We start from the raw sequence: 27,951 nt of genomic DNA, 5'->3' as shown, positions 1-27,951 counted from the left end.
TCACTGTAAAGTGCGTGGTATATACTGTGAACCTGGCCCGGACACAGACAGGCGGACATGTTGTTTCTCAACCACCACACGTTTATTTACAATATTTACAATATGAAGTTGGTCACACAGACCCAGTTCAGTGCACAAACAAACCCCCAAACACAGTCCTGGCCACTCAATGCCTTTTCTTCGGGCCGCCTCCACAGCTCCTCTGAGCTTTGTCCTTCCGCCTCCCGACTCCAGCCTTGAATGAAGGGAGACGGGCCCTTTTATACAGGACCCGGATGAGCCCCAGGTGTTCCCGGCATTCCTCCTCTAGCCACGCCCCAGCATGGCAGAAGTGCCGGCTGTCCTCCCGGCAGCTCTCTGGGTATCATCCAAAGTCTTCCCCCCAGCACTTCCTGGTGTGGCGGAAGTGCTGGGGCAACAGGTCCCCAAGGCATTGGGGCGCCTCCTGGCGGTGACCATGGGCCCCTACAGGGTAGGGCTTCCATGCCCTCGACCCGTGGCCCCCAGAACAACCTGGAAGGCAGCTCCCACGTGATCCAGGGTGGGCTCAGATCCACATCAGGTCCCTCATGGCGTCCCGGCCGGGTCATGGCCCCTGGCATCCCTGACAATACACACAAAGTAGTGAGCGCTCCCCTCGGTGCAAGGGTATTGGCACTTTTACTTGCAGGAGCTGCAGCAGCCACACAACATGCACATCATTTAAGTCTTCCCCCTTCCATCCTCACCATGTTCTACAAAGGCACCATTGAGAGTGTTCTGACCAGCTGCATCATGGTCTGGTATGGCAACTGCAACATATCCGACTGCAAGTGCTTGCAAAGAATAGTGAAGACAGCAGAGAACATTATTGGGGTGCCTCTCCCTTCACTGGAAGCAGGACCCCTTACACCCCTCACATGGACTTTTCACACTTCTGCCATCCAAGATACTGCAGCATCAGCGCCAGATCTGCCAGGCTGCAGGAGAGTTTTTACCCCCAAGCTGTCAGACTCCTTAACACCAGGCTACCCGATGGGATCTTCCACACGGCCTCAACCACCTCTAAAAACAGAACTTTTATACATGCCAGCCACTTTCCTGCAAAGACTAGTGTGCATGTAGAAAAGAACTGAAAATCTCATACCGACCTTTACGTATTTGGACATTCTTGATATTCTTCTGCTGTGAAACATTCTGACCTATCATTGTTTACACGTCTTAAACAACTATTATCATACACTGAACTGATAATTTCTGTATTATCTATTATTTATTTATTATATTACATATTTATTGACTATATGTATGTATCTAGATTGCATAATACCATACATTGCATCAATGTTCATATTGTTTACTACACGTCAATATTGCTGCTACTTCTTTGTCTTGTCTTTACACAATGTCTTGTCTTGTTTGTGTTTTCATTTTAAATTAAAATAAAAATTTTCATCTTAATTCTAATTTTTTATTTGCACTTCATTTTGTTACACTGTGGACCCTTAACTTCGCAATTTCATCTATCTGTATACAGTCAACCCTCGTTTATCGCAGTTAATCCGTTCCAGACTCTGCCGCGATAAATGAATTTCCGCAAAGTAGGATTCTTTATTTATAAATCGAATATTTTCACAGTTAGAGAACAGAAAACCTGTACATTTTCTAACATTATTAGAGCCCTCTAGACATGAAATAACACCCTTTAGTCAAAAGTTTAAACTGTGCTCCATGACAAGACAGAGATGACAGTTCCGTCTCACAATTAAAAGAATGCAAACATATCTTCCTCTTCAAAGGAGTGCGTGCGTCAGGAGCAGAGAATGTCAGAGAGAGAGAAAAGCAAACAATCAAAAATCAATAGGGCTGTTTGGGCTTTTAAGTATGCGAGGCACCGCTGGACAAAGCAGCTACAAGGCAGGCAGCAATGTGAAGGTAGTTTTTCAGCATTTTTTAGAGGAGCGTCCGTATCTTCTAAGCAAACAGCCTCTGTGCAAACAGCCCCTCTGCTCACACCCCCTCTTTCAGGAGCAGAGAATGTCAAAGAGAGTGAGAGAGACAGAGAAAAGCAAACAATCAAAAATCAATACGGGCTGTTTGGGCTTTCAAGTATGCGAAGCACTGCACAGGAGGAGTTTTATTTAATATGTAATACGTGCTCTGATTGGGTAGCTTCTCAGCCATCTTGCAATAGCGTCCCTTGTATGAAATCAACTGGGCAAAGCAACTGAGGAAGCATGTACCATAAATTAAAAGACTCATTTTCCGCAGAAATCCACGAACCAGCAAAAAACCCACGATATATATTTAGATATTTTTACATTTAAAATCCGCAGTAGAGTGAAGCTGCGAAAGTCAAAGCACGATATAGCGAGGGATTACTGTACTTCTATATGGTCGAGATGACAATAAAGTTCGCTTTGACTTTGACTTCAGAACAGGCCATCCACCTAAAACTAAGCAGGTTCAGGCCCAGCCAGTACTTGCATGGTAGACCAACCAGGAAAAGTTTTGGTTTGCTGCTTGACTAGGTTTTGGTGAGGAGGGGGTGCCTACACTGTGGTCTAAATGTGGATCCCAATGTCCCCAGTGCAGTGATAAGGGGTGACACTGTGCAATAAAAATGGTGCCATCCTTCAGATGATGCATGAAACTGAGGTCCTGACCCTCTGTGGTCATAGAAGGTCCCTGGGCATCCTTCGTGTACAGTAGAGTGTATCCTGACGTCCTGGCTAAATTGTACACCAAGGCCTAGTCATTCTATCCTCCTAATCATCCCCTGTCTGTAATTGAATAACTATCTCTCACACCTTCACGTCCTGATGTGTGGTGAGCGTAGTTGTTCAAAATGGCTGCTGTCGCATCATCCAGGTGGATGCTGCAGTGTTGTACCTTCTTTCTTTGTTAAGACCTCTGCAATTTACACTGGCATGATGTCAATCAACTTCTGGGCCAAATCCTGACTGATGCCAGCTGTCCATTCTTGCATAATCAACGCCTGGAGTTTGTCATAATTGACGGGTTTTTGTTTGTCCACCTGCCTCTTGAGGATTGACCACAAGTTCTCAATGGGATTAAGGTCTGGAGAGTTTCAAATTTTGATGTTTTGTTCCCCGAGCCACTTAGTTCTCAATTTTTGCTCCATCATGTTCGTCACCAAACTGTTCTTGAATGGTTGGGAGAAGCTGCTCCCAGAGGATGTTTTGTTTCCATTCTAGAGTACACTGCTCTGCCATTAGTCTAGCTGAAGCCAAGGTGAAATGAATGTGGACACTCCACTGGAGGATTGCACCATTTGTTGAAAAACACACCATCCTGAGAGTTCTTTGGTCAGATGGAGTGAAGTCTGATGGAATTCACCCAAGAGCCATTAAATGTACCAAGAAAACATTCCACATACCATTACACCAGTCCCACCATCCTGGGCTATTGACACAAGACCGGGTGGGTTGGGTGCATAGATTCATGCTGTTGCCACCATGTTCTAAAGAAACTAAGCAGGAACCACGCCAGTGTAGCACAGCACAAGCACGCACATCTACTCATACAAGGCCATGTTAGGGAGTCCTATTAACCCAAAATGTTCAAGTCTGGGAATAAATCAGAACTTGTTCTCCATGGCCTCATCCATTCTGGCCCAATCATCCACTGTCTCTAATTGGTTAACTCTCTCTCACTACTAATGTGTGGTGAGCACACTGGCGCAAAAACGGCCGCCATCTCATCATGCAGGTGGATGCTGCACATTAGTGGTGACTGAGGTGGCTCCCCACTCAGTATGTAAAGTGCTTTCAGGAGAAAAAAAAGCGGTATATACAGTAGATGAAAGCCCATTGCGGCACTTCCTGGGTTTTTTTGGGCTATACAAAAATAAACTGTATTGTATTGTATTGTATGGAAAGAATTATTATTAGTCTCATGTAGCAACTGGTTTCAAAAAGCTAATGACCTCCATGCTAACGATTGCAGTGAATTTTAGGCAACAATATTTCACAGTTTGTCAGCACCCACTGACAGCAGGACCATCAGTGAGGTTTTTGAATAAAGTCAGGGTGCTCCTTATCAGGCAACAAGATTGAGACAATTTTTGGACGTTAGCTTCAGTGAAGAGTCCTCAAAGACGAAGGGCACTTGTGCTTTTCATGTGACAAGCTTCCTTTTCCTAACACACCGTATTTTATTGAAATTGTCTGTCAGTCTGAGATGAGCCCTATTAACTTAATATTTACTAAGGTATCTTATCTGTAAAGCACTACATTATTCACACACAATTTAGCACAGCTAGAGGCCAAGTGTTCTAAGCTGAGATCCATCTTGTAAAATGCTCTCCTAAAGCATTCTCGGAATGGAGAAGCGATGAGAAAGGACTAATCGGTCAGGGTTTCATTGAGAGGAGTTTGAATTCGGGCCGCCGAGTAAATAAACAATCCAATCCACGCACTTTCAACATTTATTAGCAGCAGAAAGTGAGAGCAAAGTTTAAGAAAAGTGTCTTTGCTTGATCTGGTGATAGCAGTTTTAATAGAATAGATCTGGATGTATATGGATTGGTAACAAATTCCCTTTCTTACATACTTCACATTATTAGAATTAGTGGGATTTATGTTTGTTTTAAGCTTGTTTTTGGGGGTTTCTTACCATTTAGAATTTATTTCTGTATGTTGTGAGAAGTTAAGCAAAATGACACCTTTTATTGGCTAACTAGAAAGATTGCAATATGCAAGCTTTTGAGGCAACTCGACCCCCATCTTCAGGCAAGATGTACGTACAGAATGTTCAAATTATTCTGTTTCCTCCCATTCTTTGTTTATGCAAAGTGGATGTTGTGTCACATGACCACAGATGTTGCGCCTGTGATGTCACCTGACTTCTGGTATAAATACGGCCATTCGCGTTAATCCCTCGGTTGGGCAAAAACAAAACCTTAGTGATAGTTTACTTTGATTCACATAGTCCAAGTGCTTTGTTCGTTTCAGTTTTGAAAGTCTTTTTCACCTTCCATTTTTGATTTGCTTCTGTGTCTACTTTTTCATTTACCGGCTTTGAGCCTTGCCTGCCAGATACTGGGATGTTTGTCTTCCATTTACATGACCCGGTCTTCTCTTTATTCTTGATGAGCCATGGAGACTTCCTTTGCCATCTTTAGCTGTAATTCCCATTTGTATGGAAGACAATTTAACTTTTTCTGACTGATCGATAGGGTGGCACCTTGGCACAGTTGCAGCGCTGCTGCCTTACAGTTAGGAGGCCTGGGTTCGCTTCCTGGGTCCTCCCTGCGTGGAGTTTGCATGTTCTCCTCGTGTCTGCGTGGGTTTCCTCCCACAATCCAAAGACATGCAGGTTAGGTGCATTGGCGATCCTAAATTGTCCCTAGTGTGTGCTTGGTGTGTGTGAGTGTGTGTGCCCTGCGGTGGGCTTGCACCCTGTGATGGCTGGGATTGGCTCCTGCAGACCCCCATGACCCTGTGTGAGGATATAGTGGGTTGGATAATGACTGACTGACTGAATGACAGATTTCAGGTAACTGGTGGACAAGATAGTCAGTGAATCACTTAAGAAGTTACATGTAACAGTTTGGAGCAGTGATACATGATAATGACTGCAATTCCCAGCAGTGTCACTAGGTAGTTTCAACTGTTGCTGCTATGGCTGCTGGGAGAAAGAAGAAGAGACGCTGAATTCAAAAAGAAGGCATTTCACGATTGTCCCTTGTGTTTTTTGTTATGACTGCTTTCACTGCTGCAGCAAACTTCTTGTCTGGGTTGCAGTTACTCATACCTAGGGTTACCAGATACCTGCGAAACCCAAAGGTGGACACCACAGGTCATAAAGCAGGATAAAGAAGAACACGTCCCGTTCTGTTCACGAAACACAGTATGAACTGGGTGCTATAATGAAAACGTTAAAAACAACTCATTTGACAGGTCACAAAACGAGTCGTCATAATTAAAACTTATTGTATAACTATGCAGTTTCATATTTTTCAGACGAGACGACTTTTCACAGCAGTTCACCTTTCCCGGCAACACAGGTCTGGAACTCCAGAAACATTCTTAAAACTTTGTAAGAAAAATTCCTCTAACAGGGTAAACAGACGGTCTATTTCTTTCTTTTGTCCACTGCATGTTGATCAAGGAAAATGCTCTTTCGATGTTGGCATTGTGCCCGAGAAGACAAAAGAAAAATTTTAAAGATTTTAAGCAGCTCTGAGTAACTGGCTTCATTTGCACAACTATGAAAGTATGCCATGTTTCTGCATTTTTCGCTGGTAACATCTTCAAAATCAGTGGTACCCTTGTTTGCATGGACACGTAAGAATCATAAACCAAACACTTGTAACAATTCGTCCCGCACGCTGACACGAGACGATTGCTACCGCTAATCTGTCCTAGGTGAAGGCAGATGATAAAAGCATAAGACAATATCACACCCCAATAAATTTCCCGTATACCCTTTATTCTACACGGTTCAGTCCCTTAATGTCTATACATTTATAACCCACAAAAACTAATAGTCAATATCAATCATCACATAACGATACATAAAATAACACATGCAACCCCTTTCATGGAGAGCCGGATAGGAAAGAAGATGAAAAAGAATAGGAAGGGACAGAAAAAAAAGAGAATCGGAGAATAAAAAAACTGTTGAGCTATTGCACGGGCACGGGTCATGTAAGAAGTCCGGGAGCTCTTACAGACCTGTCAGAAGGTGGAAGTGATTCTTTTGATCGGGGAATTGAACGTTTCGCAAATTCCTAGGGACTCGGGTGAGCTATATCAAAGGACTTACAGTATTGTGTCATGGCGCAAGACTGACTGTATGTCATTTATGACGAAGACGTGATTACAGCTAGGAGTCCGCAATTGTCAGAACTCCTCGTTTTGCCTGTTGGCATCAGCGGGGCAGAATTGTGGACAACTGTGGATTTATTTACCATCTCTGGAAGGGGAACTGGGGGAAGGAATATTTATATTATGAATATATATGTACATATTTGTGGCGCTAAAATATAAGGGTTATTTAGGATGAAAGGGGGAGCATGTGTAATGGATTGTATTCTTTTTTATTTTATGTAATATTTCGTTATGTGATGATTGATATTGACTATTAGTTTTTGTGGGCTATAAATGTATAGGCATTAAGGGACTGAACCGTGTAGAATAAAGGGTATACGGGAAATTTATTGGGGTGTGATATTGGCCTACCCTTTTATCATCTGCCATCACCTAGGACAGATTAGCGGTAGTCTCGTGTCTCGAATTGTTACACACTTTACTTCTTTTCAGTGCGACCTTCACAAATCACGGATACTTCATTTTCACGTGGTCTGAGAATTTTTATTTCCTCTTGTGAGTGTTACTGCTGGATGACATTTTTAAATAAAAGACTACTGCATATGAGTATAACAAGTACGGACAACACAAAATGGCGAAGTGGGCACAGGCGCATAGCCGTGTTTTGTTTTCGATAACACATAGGTGATTTATGTAAAACAAAGAGATGATAGCATGCCATTTCAACCAATAATACGGTCAAGTCAGTGATAGATGAAAGCCGGCCATTTTCACACTTTTTTAGGAAATGGCTGCCAGACGGAAGACACAACGCCGAAAAGGAGGACATTTTGCTGGACGTCTGGTAACCCTACCCATACCCAGACTGTGCTGAGTACAAAACACTAAAGAGTTCCAAAACAGCTAGAGGGGGAAACCCCATCAAAAACCATGTCATGGGGAGGGGCACATAGAATCTTTTTAAAGAAAAAGATATAATAATAGAAAAATACTCAGTGGAGCACAAAAAGGTAAAAAAGGAGTTGCATGAAATGCACGGCAATGTAAGCAAACAAAGTCCTGATACAAAATCCAGAAATATGGTCAAAAGCAGAGCAGGAAATCCAAAAATGAAATAATCACAAAGCACAAGAAACTAGCAAATTCAGACGAACCACCAGGAACTATGGGAGATCCTCTGGTTTTATATGGCGAAGGGCAGTTCTTGTCTGTGGTTGGCAGGTGACCCCACCTCTTGAGGGGACTGCCCACAAACAACAGGCAAAGAAAATACAGCAGATAATTTATTAATAAAAGTAGCATTATATAAATGAATGACTCAACAAACAACAAGAAAGGACATAAAACATGGATTTGAACCTCTGAGTGAAATTGAACACAGGTAGATAAAAGTTTTTTCTTTTTTATCTGAATTTGTGATCTGTGTCCTGCATTCACTTGTTCATTTGGTTTTGTTTCTCTAATTAATGCACCAGAGAGTGGCAACATGTTGCATGTTGATTATCATATGCAAGGAAACATTTCACTGTACTCTGTACATGTGACAGCAATGACCCTATTAACTGCTAAATATAAGAGTAATTTCCAGCAATTTCATGAAGCCTGTGACCGCGATAAAATGAATTCAAAATTCAGGATTGAATTCCAGTCCCAGGACGTATGAGGCCGCCAAACTAACCACCGTGCCGCAATATCTTAGCACTCAGCGGGGCCAGTAAAAGAAAAGCCCACTGAATCAACAAGCTGATCAGGAAGACAGGCTCAGTTAGGGGACGCACTCTCGATCCCCTTGGAGGTAGCAGTGGAGCAGAGAATGAAGACAAAGCTGAAGGCCATTATGACCAATGCTGCACATCCTCTTTGTGGCACACCAGCACTGAGGACTTTCAGCCAATTAATTATTTAGGAGAAGTGTGTCAAGAAACGCTGTGGGGGGGCTTCTTTATATGTCTTTATAGTGCCTAAATGTAACTGCTGTGTTATCATTAGCCAAGACTTTTTTTTAATTCTTTGTGTGTATTTGAGGTGAGTTGCGTGGTATACCGGGTCCACAGCTCACGTCAAGAGGCTAGCTTTAAATAAATAATCGCCGCGCTTGCAGCTTAGTGAGGGCGTGTGGTGGTTGAGTGGCTGAAGCAGTTCCAGGGGAATTCGTGGTGTGGGCATTTCTCACCTTAGTGCACAGGTGTGAAACCATCCACATCCGTAATTGTTCCCAGGGCTGCTGATTGCTACGGCTGCCATGTCCTCTTCATAAATAGAAGCACGAGGCAGCTAAAAAAGCAAGAAAGAAGGAAGAAGAAAGGAAAGAGAAAGAAGAATAGAATTTGCAGGAAGCAGCGAAGAGAGAAAGAGAGAGCGTCGACGTGAGAGAGACAGCGGGTGAGCGCGGGGTTGCAGGCAGCCAGCTGGACAGTGAGCCCTAGCAGGGGTGTTTGGTCGACACTTACCAAAGACCTTACTCTTATTTTATGTTAATTAATGTTGACTTATGTTTATCTTTTATTGTGTCTTCTATTACTCTATTCATTTTGTAAAGCACTTTGAGCTACATTTTTTTTGTATGAATATGTGCTATATAAATAAATGTTGATTGATTGATTGATTGAACTAGGTGGGGCAGAAGGAAGTGGTCGCTCCAGCTGAGCGATCAAGGAGCTGGAGTGACCGGAGAAGAAGGGCGGCTGGCCGTGTAAAGCCAAAGAGGTTGCAGGAGTCAGGAGGCTTAGATGTAGAAGCCCCAATGTGAGCATCCTAAAGCCAATTCTCAATTGGGAGATCGGAACCGAAGCCAGGGATCGGTGAGCCTCCAGATCAGTCGTGTGGAGAGAAGGCCAGCTGCAGAAAGGGCGACTCTCCTGTTGCGTGGCCCAGATGGGAGAAGTAGGTGAGCCGCCAGGTAAAAGAAGCACCAGGCTTTGTGTTGTTTTCAAGAGACTGTTTCCAGCATTGTTTTAACCACGTTTTAAAGGATTGTTTTTTTTTTCTATTTATTGGATTTTTAACCTCCACAATAACACCTGCTTTTATGGATTATTTATTTAATGACTTTGGAGGCACTGCACTTTATTTATTTGGAAACTTTGTTTTTGTTGATGTATATAGTGCCTTTCATATCTATCTATCTATCTATCTATCTATCTATCTATCTATCTATCTATCTATCTACTGTATATAGTGCCTTTCATATCTATCTATCTATCTATCTATCTATCTATCTGTCTATCTATCTATTATATAGTGCCTTTCACATCTATCTATCTATCTATTATATAGTGCCTTTCACATCTATCTATCTATCTATCTATCTATCTATCTATCTATCTATCTATCTATCTATCTACTGTATATAGTGCCTTTCATATCTATCTATCTATCTATCTATCTATCTATCTATCTATCTATCTATCTATCTATTATATAGTGCCTTTCACATCTGTCTATCTATCTATTATATAGTGCCTTTCACATCTATCTATCTATCTATCTATCTATCTATCTATCTATCTATCTATCTATCTATCTATCTGTTATATAGTGCCTTTCACATCTGTCTATCTATCTATTATATAGTGCCTTTCACATCTATATATCTATCTATCTATATATCTATCTATCTATCTATCTATCTATCTATCTATCTATCTATCTATCTATCTATCTATCATACAGTGCCTTTTATATCTATCTATCTATCTATCTATCTATCTATCTATCTATCTATCTATCTATTATATAGTGCCTTTCATATCTATCTATCTATCTATCTATCTATCTATCTATCTATCTATCTATCTATCTATCTATCTATCTTATATACTGCCTTGTGTCTTACACTGGTACTGTGAGTGCTGTGCAGAGTGTAGGCAGAACGTCTACATTTTTCCCAGTTGATTCCGGGGTTCATCAGGGGTCTATTCAGGGGGCTGGACAGGGTCGTGGGGTTCAGTGGCTGTGGGGCATCTGTTGGTGAAGAAATATTCAGTGATTCTGACTTTGAAGACGATGCTGTGATCTTCGCAGATTCAATGGAGGCTCTGATTGAGGCTCTCAAGAGACTGAGTGAGAAGTCTGAGTGTCTGGGCTTGAGAGGGTCCTTGATATAAAACAAGAGCCAGGCTTTTAATGACCTCTTGGGCACGGCCAACAGCAGTGTGTCTGTTTGCATAGAGAGCGTCGACCTCGTCAAGAGGTTTACTTACCTCGGCAATGACATTTATGTTTCTGGTGACTCTTCCAATGTAGTCAGTAGACGGATTAGGAGAGCTTGGATGGTCATGAAATCGGTGGAAAGGGGTGTGTGGCACTCCTGATATTACTGCAGAAGGATGAAGGTTCAAGTCTGTAGAGTCCTGGTGCTTTCTATTTTGATATATGGTTTTGAGACATGGACGCCATCCAGTGACCTGAGACGAAGACCGGACTCCTTTGGTACTGTGTCTCTTTGGATGGCCCAGATGGGAGAAGCAGGAGAGCTGCCAGGTAAAAGAAGCACCAGGATTTGTGTTGTTTTTAAGAGACTGCTTCCAGCATTGTTTTAACCTCGTTTTAAAGGATTGTTTTTTTCTATTTATTGGATTTTTTACCTCCATAATAACACCTGTTTTTATGGATTATTTATTGTGACAGATTAGGGCCGTAGCGCTCCCTTGAACCCCTGTCCACGACTCCAGACAGCAGGTAAAAGTCCAAACGATGACTTCTGAATCGCCACAGTGCACAAAGCACCCTCTCCTCCACTATACTCATACAAATCAATAACAAATACAATAAATCAATCCTCCAACTCCCAGTCACGTTGCCACCCTTCCACCCAGCTCAGCTCCCTGTCTGGGAGCTCTCACAGTTATTATATTCTCCCTGACCCGGAAGTGTTCCCAATCCCCAGTCCACGTGATTCACTATCACTTCCAGGTCAGGCACAAGTCCTTTTTCTTCACCCCGGAAGCACGTCGTTCTTCCTCTGACGCACTTCTGGGTTATAGGGCACAAAGAAGTCTTCAGTCCTCCCTGCAGCTCCCTCTTGCAGCCCCTGTGGTACCCAGCAGGGCTGAGTATAAAAACTACAAAGTCCATGACTCCCTGCTGGTCTTCGGGGCACCCCCATACTGCAGGGAGGGGTCCATCTGGTGGCCTGGGGGTATTGTCCGGGATGACAAGCCGGCCAAATACCTCATTATTTAATGACTTTGGAGGCACTGCACTTTATTTATTTGGACACTTTGTTTTTGTTGATGTTTTTAATAAAAGCACTTGGCACTTTTTTACACCATTCCCTTGGTCCATTTGTTGTGCCTTACTGCCGAGCTCATCGGTGACATTACTGATGGTGTTGAGTTCAAGGGCTCCCGGAAGCAAGATGGGAGCATGCAGCGAACCCGCATCATCACAAGTTGTTGTTGTTATGTCAGTCATATTGTCTCTTTCAAATCTATCTTTCTATTATATAGTGCCTTTTCTATCTATCTATCTATCTATCTATCTATCTATCTATCTATCTATCTATCTATCTATCTATCTATCTATCTATCTATCATTCTGTTATATAGTGCCTTTCATATCTATCTATCTATCTATCTATCTATCTATCTATCTATCTATCTATCTATCTATCTATCATATAGTGCCTTTCATATCTATCTATCTATCTATCTATCTATCTATCTATCTATCTATCTATCTATCTATCTATCATATAGTGCCTTTCATATCTATCTATCTATCTATCTATCTATCTATCTATCTATCTATCTATCTATCTATCTATCTATCTATCATATAGTACCTTTCATATCTATCTATCTATCTATCTATCTATCTATCTATCTATCTATCTATCTATCTATCTATCTATCTTTTAAATATCATCTTTCATATCCACCCGTCTATTATTATTTTATATACTGTTAAGCTTGGGTCACAAAGTTGCACAGGAGAGTACCTAAAGGTTTTCCAAGGAGCAGAAACTTTATTGCTGTTCTGCCAGTGGTGGCTCTGAGGTAGGAATCTGCACTGTTAATCGGAAGGTTGTCTTCTCTCCTGCTCAAAAGAGCACAAAGTCTTCTTCATCAAGGGGATCCAGCGGGCCGGTAGCAGTGGCCAAAGAGGAGGGAGTCTGGGAGAAGAGAGACAGGAGAGTGAGACCTCAGGACGGCTGCGACTCGGCCTTTTAAATGTTTGAAGCTGTGTAAGAGTGCGTTTGTTTCCCATTGAAATACTGTTTAAGAGGGAGTAGCCGCGACTACACAATACATATAAAGTCCAATTCCAGGAATTGTAAAAAACTTCTAACAGTTAGAAAATGTATTTAAAATTGAAGACTGAACTCCAATCCCAGGACCTACAAAATGAGGTAATAATATCACAAACCTGTGTGCCACTATACTACAGCACTCAGTACTACCCGATAGTACTAAATGTACCTGTCATGAGTCCAAGACTGAAGACTAGTTTGAAAGGTGTTGTATAAAATATTATTCCGACCCCTTTCTGGCCTGACACGATCAAGGTGATATAGGAGAGGGGAAAGGAGTGGCAATTCCAAGGATTTACTGATAAATTAATTACTAAAGAGCCTCAGCTTCAGCCAGTACTTGAACATGGCGCCATTCTAACCACTGTGCTACCCAGTTATGCCCCCTGCTACTGCCTTATCATATTACAGTCTACCAGTGATGAATCTTGGGATGGTGATGGCCATGATACAAGTACCTGAAGCATTACTGAGTTATCACACTCAAACTTGTGGAATATGATCAGCCATTCATCCTGGCCAATACCCCCAGGCAGTCAGATGGAGCCCTCCCTACAGTATGGAGGTGCCCCGAAGACCAGCAGGGCATCATGGACATTGGAGTTTTTATGCACAGCCCTGCTGTATAACATGGGTGCCACTAGGAGACGCTGCAGGGAGGAAAGACGATTATTTGCCTTACGCCCCAGAAGTACGTCCAAGTCACATGGACAAGGGGAATGATGTGCTTCCGGGGTGAAGAAAAGGACTTTTGATCTGACCCGGAAGTGATAGGAGATCACATGGACTGGGGATTGGAACACTTCCGGGTCAGGGATAATAAAAGGATTGTGGGAGCTCCAGGACGGCGAGCTGAGCTGGTTGGAAGGATGAATACGCGTCTGGGAGTGGAGGATTGTTTATTAGTGATTTGTATTGTGATTTAATGAGTATTGTGGAGGAGAGGGTGCTTTGTGCACTTTGTAGAATAAATATAGTCTACTTTTGGACTTTTATCTGGTGTCTGGCGTCTTGGACAAGGGTTCAAGGGAGCTATAGCGGCCCCTATCTGTCACAATCTATACGATTATAAAGTTTATCATATACAGGAATATTATATACGGACAAAATGAAGGTCTATCTACTCTATCTAAAATAAATAATAATACACATTTAATTTAATTACACTTTTCCAGACACTCACAGACACATTACAAGGTAAAACCATAAAACAATACAATCAAATAAATACATGAATACAAATAAAACACCCACCCATTAAAACCTGTCTGATAAAAAGTAAGGGGCCAGGTACTGAAAGTGTCAGGAAAATTAACCATATCATTTACAAATGACCTCTGTCAGCAGTTTCATGAAGCTTGTCACAATGACCAAAAGAACTGAAGGAGACGATTACTCTCTAGTCCCAGGAGTGGTGAGGCAGTGATGCTAACTAACATTCAACAGACGTCCAGTCCAGGATTCCCCCACAAACTCCCTGATCATACTGGCAGGACTGCTTCTTACCCTCAGTGGGTTCTCTTTTGATAACAAGTCTCTTCACCAGGTCAGTGGAGTTGCAGTGGGCACTAGAATGGGACCGAGCTATGCTAGCATCTTTCTTGTTTTCTCTTTTCTTGTTTTCTTTTCTTTTCCTGTACAAATGGTATATCCATGATAGTGTTGGTACTGCCTCTTGCTTCAGAGGCCACCTACGAGAATTCATTCATGATTTTTCTAGTTCCCACCAATCTCTCAGGTTTACAGTTAACACCTCTTTTTTTTTTTTATTTAAAGATCATTCTTTTCACCAGCTTTCCAGGACTTAAAACGTCTGTCTGTTCCAAGCCAACTGTCTCACACAGTTGCCTTCTCTACTGCTCCTTCCATCCCTGGAGTGCTAAATGCTCTCTGTCATTCCTAAGACCACCTGTGCAGTGATGAGGTTGGCTTCTCTAATAAAGCACACAGAATGAGGAGTTTCTTCTTTGATAGATAATATCCTTCTCATATTATGGAGAGGCCCTCAATGGAACCAGATTTGACCTCATAACATCCACTCTAAAAGGAACCTCAATAATGAATCCATCATTCAATTGGGCATCTCCCATTCCACCCTAATATTCTTTTCTCTCTCATAGGTCATCAAACCGGATTTACCAATTTTGCAGCTTGGTCCTTTCATAGGAGCCTACACAAACTTCTTGTCCACAGCTCACTTCACAAAGGAGGGCCACATTTCTCACTAGTACTTTTGATAAGTAACAAGGACCACTGTATGAGTTGTAAATATAGTCACCAACAATCCCCATGTATCAGGTCTCTCGGGTAAATTCAGTAGTAAACAATTGACACCTTGACAGTCTGAAAATCTTATTGATTGCACTTCGTGTAGGAAGTGTCTGGCTGTCTACAGGGGTGAAACAAACAGGCAGGAATCAAGGAGCATATTTGAGTGGTTAGGATCAAAGAGCTAATAAAGCCTTCCGGAGATCACTTCACAATCCCATAACCATAGCCACTCTAATCTCTCTGTTTGTGTTCTTTCACAGGGCTTCCAAGACACTTTTCAGATAGATAGATAGATAGATAGATAGATAGATAGATAGATAGATAGATAGATAGATAGATAGATAGATAGATATGAAAGACACTATATGATAGATAGATAGATAGATAGATAGATAGATAGATAGATAGATAGATAGATAGATAGATAGATAGATAGATAGATAGATACTTTATTAATCCCAAGGGGAAATTCACATAATCCAGCAGCAGTAAATTTTCAAATAAAATCAGAAGAAGCCCAACTCGTTCTGTGCCTGCGATCTCAGATTTCTCCAGGTCTTAATGAAGGACTAACTTTTTAGTCTCTATCTCCATCTTCTCTAATGGTAGAGCTTTGTCTCCCCCCACACCATATATGTTACTCTGGTCTTTGCTTTTTGGTTGCACACCTGATGAATGCTATAAATCCAAAGTCTTGTGTTTTTAACCTTCTTTCCTTTTCAGTGATGAAATGACAAACAATGAACACAGGTTCAGCCTTACCAAAGGAGAGCTTCAGGCACTAAGCACGCTCATCGAGATGATGTTGCCATCTACTCAGTAGACAAGGGAGGTGTGGTGGCAGTCTGGCAGAAGAACCTTTATACTGGCACACCTGAAGAGTGCTATACAGTTGTGCCCTAAACCTTCTTCTCCTTTTCTTTCCTACACTAACTCCTGTAGTTCTCACTATTTAGTTGATCATCGCTGTAGGACTTTGATACAGGAAAAAGGTTAATGAAGATGGGTGGAAGGAAGAGCTTGTTGATATCGATGATAGTGAATTTGTACAATTGCCAATCAATCTGCTTCACTTCCTTTCAGGAATCCAAACCGTGTGCAGATTGAGGGAGTTGCACCACATTGGACTGACCCTTGGTGGTCCAGGGGAGTGGGTGGTTGTCCATCTGCCTGTTAACTAATTCAGTCTTAGTCAAGAACTCAACTCTGGCCCTACCAGGAGTACAGTAAACCCCCCTGAAGGCGATCATTGATCATGCAAACCTCAATGCCACATTAAGGCACTTACTCAGTGGAGGGAACTATATGTGCTGCGTTCCATTTAATTCGGATGTCGCATGTCACACCCTAGTTGCCCGTGTTCCAGTAAAACATTCAGAAAACCAATGTGGACACTTCCAGGGAAACCTTTATTGTGCTTATCCTTTCAGAATTAAATAGCAGCTGATAACAATGTGTTACACTGTATTTTGCATATTCAAACATAGCAGCAACATGTTCATGGATAGAAGTTCTGTGTGTACGACTGATTTAATGAGACACAAATAGACCGATGTGCTAACAAACAGTATAATACTGCAGTTCTCACTGATGTTTGTGATATACAGTGCATCCGGAAAGTATTCACAGCGCATCACTTTTTCCACATTTTGTTATGTTACAGCCTTATTCCAAAATGGATTCAATTCATTTTTTTCCTCAGAATTCTACACACAACACCCCATAATGACAACATGAAAAATGTTTACTTGAGGTTTTTGCAAATTTATTAAAAACTCCCATGTACATAAGTATTCACAGCCTTTGCTCAATACTCTGGCGATGCACCTTTGGCAGCAATTCCAGCCTCAAGTCTTTTTGAATATGATGCCACAAGCTTGGCACACGTATCCTTGGCCAGTTTCGCCCCATTCCTCTTTGCAGCACCTCTCAAGCTCCATCAGGTTGGATGGGAAGCGTCGGTGCACAGCCATTTTAAGATCTCTCCAGAGATGTTCAATCAGATTCAAGTCTGGCTCTGCTCTGGCTGGGCCACTCAAGGACATTCACAGAGTTGTCCTGAAGCCACTCCTTTGATATCTTGGCCATGTGCTTAGGGTCGTTGTCCTGCTGAAAGATGAACCGTCGCCCCAGTCTGAGGTCAAGAGCGCTCTGGAGCAGGTTTTCATCCAGGATGTCTCTGTACTTTGCTGCAGTCATCTTTCCCTTTATCCTGACTAGTCTCCCAGTTCCTGCCACTGAAAAACATCCCCACAGCGTGATGCTGTCACCACCATGCTTCACTGTAGGGATGGTATTGGCCTGGTGATGAGCGTTGCCTGGTTTCCTCCAAACGTGATGCCTGGCATTCACACCAAGGAGTTCAATCTTTGTCTCATCAGACCAGAGAATTTTGTTTCTCATGGTCTGAGAGTCCTTCAGGTGCCTTTTGGCAAACTCCAGGTGGGCTGCCAAGTGCCTTTTACTAAGGAGTGGCTTCCATCTGGCCACTCTACCATACAAGCCTGATTGGTGGATTGCTACAGAGATGGTTGTCCTTCTGGAAGGTTCTCCTCTCTAGAACATAGCTTTATTATAACTCAATAGTACTCATACAATTTTATTTTTAACTATGTTAATATGTAAATGCGTCCAGCAATCTTCAATATTGGAACATAAGAAAATTGACAAATAAGAGCGCATTCATTCAGCGCATCGTTTGTTTAGCTAATAGCTAAGCTGTCCCAATATCTCCTCTGATTCTTGTTAAAGGTTTCCGCTTCAGCTCCATGTCTCGATAGTTTCTTCCAGAGTTCCCACCACTATTTGCATAAAGAAGCCCTTCCTGACTTCTGTCTTAAATGCACTTCCCCTTAATGTCCACTTTTGTTGATTCACCCTTAAGCTGAAAGAATATCGCTGAATCTACTTTATCAATGTCTGTGAGGATTTTAAAAGGTATTCAGTGGTAGAAATAGAAATTAGAACATTAGAACACTCTAGACGAGAACAGGCCATTCAGCCCAACAAAGCTCACCAGTCCTGTTCAAGTCAAATTTTGAAAGTCCCTGAAGTCTTACTGTCTACCACACTACTTGGTAGCTTATTCTAAGAGTCTATCGTTGTTTGTGTAAAGAAAAACTTCCTATAGTTTGTGCGAAATTTACCCTTAACAAGTTTCCAACTGTATCCACATGTTCTTGTTGAACTCATTTTAAAATAACAGTCTCGATCCACTGGACTAATTCCCTTCATGATTTTAATCACTTCAGTCAGGTCACCTCTTAAGCTTCTTTTGCATCAACTGTAAAGGCTCAGCTCACTGGACTAATTCCCTTCATAATTTTAATCACTTCAGTCAGGTCACCTCTTAATCTACTGTGAGGCTCAGCTCTTTGAAACTCTCCTCATAACTCATCCCCTGTAGCCCTGGACTCAGCCTAGTCGCTCTTCTCTTGATCTTTTCTTGTGCTGTTGTGTCCTTTTTGTAGCCTGGAGACCAAAACTGCACCCAGTACTCCAGATGAGGCCTCACCAGTACATTATAAGGGTTGCATAGAACCTCCTATGACTTGTACTCCACACTTCAAGGCGATATATAACCTGACATTCTGTTTGCCTTCTTAATGGCTTCTGAACACTGTCTGGAAGTTGATAGCTTAGAGTCCACTATGACTTTTAAATCCTTCTCATAAGGCGGACTCTCGATTTTCTGACCCCACCATTGTGTATTCAAACCTAACATTTTTACTTCCTATGTGTAATTCTTTACATTTACTGACATTAAATTTCATCTCCCACAAATCTGCCAAGCCTTTCTGCTGTCCAAGTCCTTCTGTGATGATATAATGGATTCTAAATGATCTGCTAGTCCACCTATCTTGGCATCATCTGCAAACTTAACCAGCTGGTTACTTATATTCCTATCTAAATCCATCTATGTCCATCCATTCACTTTTTAGCCATTTATCTCAGAGTCGGTGCTCATTCCTGCATGTTACTGTGCCAGTAAAGAGCATTGGGCTGCTAAATGCTATGGAAAGGTGTCTCTGTGTCATCTCATTGCCATTTAATCCTGGAGCCCATATTGGCAGCGCTGGGCGAAAGGCAGGAAACACCTCTGGACAGGGTGCCAGTCCATCATGCAGTCAACCACATTCAGGCTAATTTAGAGTCACCCGGTAATCTAATAACCTTCAGCATGGGAAAGGCACTATATAAAAACCATTCATTGTCCAACCCGTTATATCCTAACACAGGGTCATGGGGGTCTGCTGGAGCCAATCCCAGCCAGCGCAGGGTGCAAGGCAGGAACAAACCCTGGGCAGAGCGATGGCACACACACTCATACCAAGCACACACTCAATTTAAGATCGCCAATGCACCTAACCTGCATGTCTTTGGACTGTGGGAGGAAACCCACGCAGACACGGGGAGAGCATGCAAACTCCACGCAGGACCTGGGAAGCGAACCCAAGTCTCCTTACTGTGAGGCAGAAGCTTTACCACTGTGCCACTGTGTATAAATATAAATAAAACATGTTTTATTATTTATTAGTATTTTGAAGGTGTGGGAGAAAAACTGGAATATCCGCAGGAAAACCCGCAGAGAAACAGGAAGAACATGCAAGATCCACACAGGCAGCACTGGATCTGTGAGACAGCAACACTCCACACTGTGCCACCCCGAAAAGGCACGATATTGCAAACTCTTAATTACAGAATCAGACATTTTTCTGACTTGACACAATCAAGCCATACAGGGACATAGTTGGCAGCAAAACGGACCAAAATCCAATTTTAAAACAGCAGGCATCCACTGAGCCTCTGGAGCTGGCGATTTAACAGCAACCAAAGGGCTTGAGTTCAGTTTCTTCTGTTTTCTTTTTTTTTTTTTCTTTTCTTTTCTTTTTTTTATTTTACTTCCCCCTCTGCTTCCCACTTTTTATCATTGATAAAAGGCTCGCTCTTATATTTAGCACCGGCTGTGGAAAAAGAGTTATTTGTTAGTCTTTAACTGCATTCTATTTAAGTTAAAAAAAGAGATATGGCACTTTGTAAAACCTCAGAGATGCTTCTTGTCGCTTCTTTTTTCTTTAATATATTCTCAGCAGACCTCCAGGGTGAAACCTCTTTTCTTTTTTTTTTATTTCCTTTTCGTTTTCTCTCCTTTCTAAAGTAAGTTGTTTGTGCTGTCATCAGCCATTGTTTTGGTAAATGGTGAGTTAAACAGATATATCCAAGCGTAAAATCTAAAAATGTCCCCTGTGGGTGCCTGGGGGGTGTTGTTTGAAATCAACTACATATCAATTGAGCGGCGTAGAGCGGATCCAATGATAAATTCTATTCTGCAGACGCGTTATAAATTACATTTTTTTCCCCCAACCCTGCTTCATCTCACCTCCCCAGAGGCTCTTAAACTGAAAACTATGATTGTGTTGTAGGAACATTTTCGCAGCTTGAGCGACACCATTAGCATTGCATGTGCCGGAACGCCTGCAACCACCTTCACAAGTCGAACAACTCACCCCCACCAAACTGAATATAAACCCCGCCCCCTTCTCCACCCCTCCCCCCAGGAGAAAATGCAATACGCGGCTTGTAATTTTTCTGTTCATTATCTCATTGTCTTCTGTAACTACAAGCTTAGATTGAATTACTGCAGGCTCTATTGTCTATTTGTAATTCTCCTTCCTTGCCGTGCTGCTAATGAATGGGCAATTTAGTCTATCTTTGTAAAGGCTTCTTCTGTGCATCAGCCACTTAATTACTCCGAGTCTTTTCACTGCTATTTTATTACATTACAAACGTGAACTGGTTCTGGGCTACTGAGCAGGGCTGCTTTTTTTAAGGTAGAGTTGTGTTTAAAATTAAACTGTCCCCGCAATCCATGAGGGAGAGGGAGATGAAGAGCGAGAGGATGAATCCCAGCAGTGGTGCTTCTTCTTGCTGTCTTCCCAAATTGTAAATTCTTAACTCCAAACCGGGATTAATTTGTGTTAGTTTTTTTTTTTTTTTTTTTTCTTTCCTGACCTCAATGTACAGGCTGACTTGAGAGTTCTGTTTCTTTTATTTGCACCTGAGCCTTCAATTGGGTTACCAAACTGCAAGTCAAGCCAGACACCTGTTCAGATTCTAAACAAAAATCAGATAAAGTGTGCCATCGAAGTCAGTCCTGAAATCCCTGGGCCTGAGCCTCGATCAGTATACAGAAGGACTGGCATTCACTCATACTGGGCCGGTTGACTTGCAATGTGCTGCTCTGAGAGTACATGAATAATGGCTGGTGTGACTGTAGCCAGCAAAAAAGGACTGACGGAGTCAGCCAAGAAAGGTTCATGTACCACCCTGGTAACCCCTTTTAATATTCTCATTGATAAGCAGCTCAAACTAAACTACAGCTATGAACATTGAAATGGCAAGGGATGTGTCAGATCTGATGCTACCTTCTGGGTGTGGGCCGGCTTTATAGGATTGGGACAGAAAGGGGTGGGGCCTACACTCAGGGCATTTGGGCGGGGTTAGGCATTCTCTTTGGGAAGTTTTTCCTGGCTACAGAGAAGGAAGATGAAGATAAAGTTAGCATCAGTGCTTCCCCTTATCCTGAGGTGGAACTGTTTATTTCACCTGAGCTAGGAAGGCAGTCCAAAGGCGCACATGTGTGACACTGGTTACATTTATAGAAAATCAGAACAAGAATATAAGTAGGAACCAACCCTGGATAGGACATCAGTCCACTGTATTAAAGTCAAATGCACCTTCTACTGGATAGATAGATAGATAGATAGATAGATAGATAGATAGATAGATAGATAGATAGATATGAAAGGCACTATATAATAGATAGATAGATAGATAGATAGATAGATAGATAGATAGATAGATAGATAGATAGATAGATATGAAAGGCACTATATAATAGATAGATAGATAGATAGATAGATAGATAGATAGATAGATAGATAGATAGATAGATAGATAGATAGATAGATAGATATGAAAATGCACTATATAAAGGTAAAGTTTATGCAAAGAGTCCATATTTGCAGTACTGGTCCTTCTTTCTTTATTAAGACCTCTGCAATTTGCCCTGGAATGCTGTTGATCAACGTCTGGGCCAAATCATGACTGATGCCAGCTGCCCATTCTTGCATCAGGAATGCTTGGAGTTTGTCAGAATTGGTGGGTTTTTGTTTGTCCATCTGCCTCTTGAGGATTGACCACAAGTTCTCAATGGGACTAAGGTCTGGGGAGTTTCCTAGCCATGGACCCCAAATTTTGATGTTTTGTTCCCCGAGCCACTTAGTTCTCACTTTGTGCTCCATCATGTTCGTCAACAAACTGTTCTTGAATGGTTGGGAGAAGCTGCTCTCCAAGGATGTTTTGGTCCCGTTCTAGAGTGCAGTGCTCTGCCATTAGTCAAGCTGAAGCCAAAGTGAAATGAATGTGGACACTCCACTGGAGGATTGCACCATTTGTTAAAAACACACCATACTGAGAGTTCTTTGGTCAGATGGAGTGAAGTCTGATGGAATTCACCCAAGAGCCATTAAATGTACCAAGAAAACATTCTGCATACCATTACACCAGTCCCACCATCCTGGACTGTTGACACAAGGCCGGTTGGGTGCATAGATTCACGCTGTTGCCACCATGTTCTGATTCTACCATCTGTATGCCTCAGTAGAAATCAACTAAGCAGGAACCACGCCAGTGTAGCGCAGCACAAGCACGTACATCTACTCATACAAGGCCATGTTAGGGAGACCTATTAACCCAAAATGTTCAAGTCTGGAAATAAATCAGAACTTGTTCTCCATGGCCTCATCCATTTTGGCCCCCTAATTATCCCCTGTCTCTAACTGGCTATCTCTCTCATCACCTAATATCTAATGTGTGGTGAGCACACTGGCGCCAAAATGGCTGCCATTTTATCATCCAGGTGGATGCCACACATTAGTGGTGGTTGAAGTGGCTTCCCACTGACTATGAAAGAAGCATTCAGTAGAGCAAAAAGCGCTATATAAATATAAAGAATTATTATTATTATTAACACACAATGTCACCCAAGTGCTCTTGGAGGACAACTTCAGGACTCATCCAATGGTATTTCCACTCCAAGCCGTAAGTTGGCCATGTCTCTGCGTTCTCTCTTCCTTGACAGACGAAGACCACTCACATCACTTCTGATTTCTAACCTCTTGAACCCGCCTCTTCCATGGCTGCTGCCTCCACTGGCATCAATCATCAGTCAAGTGAAAGACTCGGTCTGCAAAGACGCTGTGTCTGTTAATCTGAATTGTTTCATGTGGGGTCACCCCAATTCTTTATAATCTCTCCTTGTCTTTCTTTATTCCACAACAAATTAGACCCCCCAAAAAAATGAGGAGAATGTGCTCAAATTTCAGAGCTATAAGGAACTCTGAGCCTAATCAGCTTAAACTGTATAGCAGGTGCAAACTCCTAGATGTGATACCGGTCCATTTTTGGGTAGTCACTCACACTGGGTCAATTTAGACAGACCTGTGAACCCAAAATGTGACGCTTCAAGAGATTAACAGGACGGCACAACTAATGTCTGACTGCCTAAATACGGCCTAAATGACTGTAGGGAAAACAGGAGCCAAAACCTCACTGAACACGCAGCAGGAACCAACACTGCTTGGAATGCCAGTCCAATGCATAGCAGTCATGCCCGCTTACTCCTAATGGGCCAATTAGGAAAGACCAATTAACCCAAAATGGGCAGCTTTTGGAGGAAAACCGTAGTACACAAATAATGCTTAAATGAGTATTAGGCAAAATGGGAGCCAGAAGCTCACTGAGCCTATAGCTAGATGGGATGCCAATCCACTGTAGGGCAATCATGCACACTAACTCGTAATGGGCCAGTTTAATGAGAGCAGTTTGCCCAGAATATAAAGCTCTGGGAGTGAACAGGAGTAGAGGAATAGGACGCAAAATGACTGGGGGAGATTGGGGTTTGCAATCTTAATCTTAGTGGAATGTTAGTCCAGTGCAAAGCACGCATGCACACTTGCTCATACTGGACCAGTTTACAGTGACCAGTTCACCAAAACTGTGTACTTTAGAGGAGGATAACCAGGGTATGCAAATAACGGATGTGGGGAAAATGGAAGCCAATGTCACAGGGTTAAATCTGAATGGGATGCCAGTGTGTTTGCAAGGTAGTCATGTACACTTACTTATTATGGGCAACCAATTAACCCAAAATGTGCAGGCCTGTGAGGAATCATGAGTAACAAAAAGGCTCAGGTGAATGCGGGCTAAACGTACAAATGTCGTCAACCTCCTCTGATAGTAACCAGCACTGGAAGGGATGCCAGTCTATTGCAGTGCGGCCATGCACACTCGAACCAGACCAATTGAAAGTGACCAACCACCCATCCATTCATCCATCACTGAACCTGTTTAATCCAGTTCAGGGTGTCAGAATAACAGACATACACTCACCGGCCATATTATTAGGTACACCCGTTCTACTGCTTGTTAACACAAATATCTAATCAGACAATCACATGGCAGCAATAGGCCTGTAGACATTGTCAGGACAACCTGCTGAAGTTCAAACCAAGCATCAGAATGAGAAAGAAAGGTGACTGAAGTGACTTTGAAAGTGACATGGTTCTTAGTGCCAGATGGGCTGCTCTGAGTGTTTCAGAAACTGCTGATCTACTGGGATTTTTATGCACAACAATCTCTAGAGTTTATGGAGAGTGGCCACAAAATGGAAAAATATCCAGTGAGCGGCAGATCTCTGAGAAAAAATGTCTTATTAAAGTCAGAGGTGAATGGCCAGACTGGTCTGAGCTGATAGAAAAGCAACAGTAACTCAAATAGGCACTCATTACAAGTGAGGTATGCAGAAGAGCATCTCTGAACACACAACATGTCAAACCTTGAAGCAGGTGGGCAACAGCAGCAGGTGACCACACCGGGTGACACTCCTGTCAGCTAAGAACAGCCAACTGAGGCTACAATTCACACGAGCTTAGCAAAATTGGACAACAGAAGATTGGAAGAATGTTGCCTGGTCTGACGGGACTCGATTTCTGCTGCAATACTAGGATGCTAAGGGCAGAATATGGCATCAATAACATGAAAGCATGGATCATTCCTGCCTTCTATCAACAGTTCAGGCTGGTGGTGGTGGTGCTGTGATAATGTGGAGGGTATTTTCTTGGCACACATTGGGCCCCTTACTACCAAATGAGCATCATTTAAATGCCATAGCCTGCCTGAGTATTACTGCTGACCATGTCCATCCCTTTATGACTGCAGTGTGTCCCCATCTCCTAATGGCTCCTTCCAGCAGGATAACGCGTCAAGTCACAAAACTCAGATCATCTCGAACTGGTTTCTTGAACATGACAATGAGGTCACTGGACTCAAATGGCCTCCACAGTCACCAGGTCTCAATCCAGTAGAGCACCTTTGGGATGTGGTGGGATTTGAGATTCACACCATGGATGTGCAGCAGACAAATCAGCAGCAAGTGCGTGATGCTCTCATGTCAATATGGACCAAAATCCTTGAGGAATGTTTCCAGCACCTTGTTGAATCTTCGCCATGAAGAATTATGGCAGTTCTAAAGGCAAAAGGGGTTCCAACCTGGTACTAGCAAGGTGAACCTAATAAAATGTCCGCTAAGTGTGTTTGCATGCACACACTTCTATTAAGTCACCTGTTGGCCCGAGGTCCCTCACGTGAAGTGCTAAACAGATTTTTCAGAGTAGGTTTTTGAGTCTGTAATGGCTGAACTGTTTCTACCCAGAAAGTGCCTGTAAAAAATTTCCACCCCCTTGGAAGGTTTTGCATTTTTTTGGTATACAACTTTGCATCACAGTGGATTTACTTTGGCAACTTTTGAGACTGAACAACCGAAAATGACTCTTTAATGTCACAGTGAAAAGAGATCTCTGCATAGCGGTCTAAATGAATTACAAAGATAAAACACAAATTAATTGGTCACTTAAGTATTAACCGTCTTCATGGCAGTATTTAGTAGATGCACCTTTGGCAGCCATGGCTGCCTTGTCATTCTGCAGGACGGAGCTCTGTCCCTTTGACCCACGTTCAGTGATTGTTTCACTTCAGCCTTAAAGAGGTTCTTGCTAGATATTTGTTTGTTTGTGCCATAGAGTGTCTTTTGGTTACGTTTAATAATAACAATAATAACAATAATAATTCTTTTCATTTACGTATGTAGCGCTTTTCTCACTACTCAAAGTGCTCTCCATGCAGAGATGACCTGTGACGCGAATCTCCTTACTGCTCAGACTGACAAAATTAAATGGTGGCCCAACAGTTCAGGCTTGTTATTCCTCGCGTGACCACAACATGATAAACAAAATTACATGTAAGACCCCCGATAAACCTAGCATTTAATTTTTTTCACTATATTCAGTTAGATGGCTTTTGAGTTAAAAAACTATTTTTGACTCCAGATTGGCAGGGGTTTATGACCCTGTAGCATCTAAGAAGGCAGCAGATGATGGCAAAGGTGAGTGGTGTCTTTTAAAATGCTGCTGGCTTTGCAAAGGCATCATGATCTAAAAATGTCTTCTAGTGAGGCCAAATGGTGTCCAATTTTCAATCTGCAGCTTGTGTACCACCCGTCAATGCTGTATGTTAGAACGCTTTTCTTTTAACAATTTTGTACTTATTTTGGAAGAGGTGTTGGCAAGGCCAGCAGGGGGCACTTACCCTGTGGTCTGAATGTGGATTCCACTGTACTGTAAGTATCGTGCTGTCTTTCAGATGAGAAGTAAAATCATGGTTCTGACTCTCTGTGGTTATAAAAGACCTCTGGGCATCCTCTGTAAAGAGTAGGGTGCATCCTAATATCCAGGCTAAATTGCCCACCACGGCCTAGTCATTCTGGTACCCTAATCTCTCCCTGTCTCTAACTGGCTATCTCTCTCATCACCTAGTATCTAATGTGTGATGAACGTACTGGCACAAAATGGCTACCGTTTCATTATCCTGGTGGATGCCGCACATTAGCGGTGGTTCAAGTGACTCCCCACTTGCTATGTGCAGCAGTTTGAGTAGTGAGAAAAGAGCTAAATAAATGTAAAGAATTATTGTTTTCCCAGAATTCCTATCTATATCTGTTTTGCATACACCCCAAATTTTATTTCATTCCAAATTTGACTAATGAATATTAATGAGCTAATGAGGACACCTGTCTGCTACTGCAGTCACATAAGCTCCGAGCCCAGAAGTTAAGAATCCTTAAATAATTCTAAAATAAAGACATGCTGAGCTAAAACACACAAATTAAATATTTACTTTTAGCATACCATAAAAGCACAGTTTTCCAGTAGCATTACATATCTAGTAGGATTGACTACTGCAATGCGGTGTTCACTGGATGTTCAAACTGTTCTTTATACAGCCTCCAGTTGATCCAAAATGCTGCTGCAAGAATTATCAAAAGAACAAGAAAATATGAACACATAACTCCAGTTCTTAAATCCTTACACTGGTTCCCAGTTAAATTTAGGGCAGATTTCAAAATCCTCATATCAAAACATAAAACCTTAAATGGCCAAGGTCCGGCTTACTTGTCTGAACTTATCATGACTTACAAACCAGAGCACACATTAAGATCTCAAGATGTCGGTCTGCTTATGATTCCAAGGATTA

Source organism: Polypterus senegalus, chromosome 7, assembly GCF_016835505.1.
Source record: "Polypterus senegalus isolate Bchr_013 chromosome 7, ASM1683550v1, whole genome shotgun sequence".
NCBI lineage: Eukaryota > Metazoa > Chordata > Cladistia > Polypteriformes > Polypteridae > Polypterus > Polypterus senegalus.
This window is presented reverse-complemented; position numbering follows the sequence as displayed.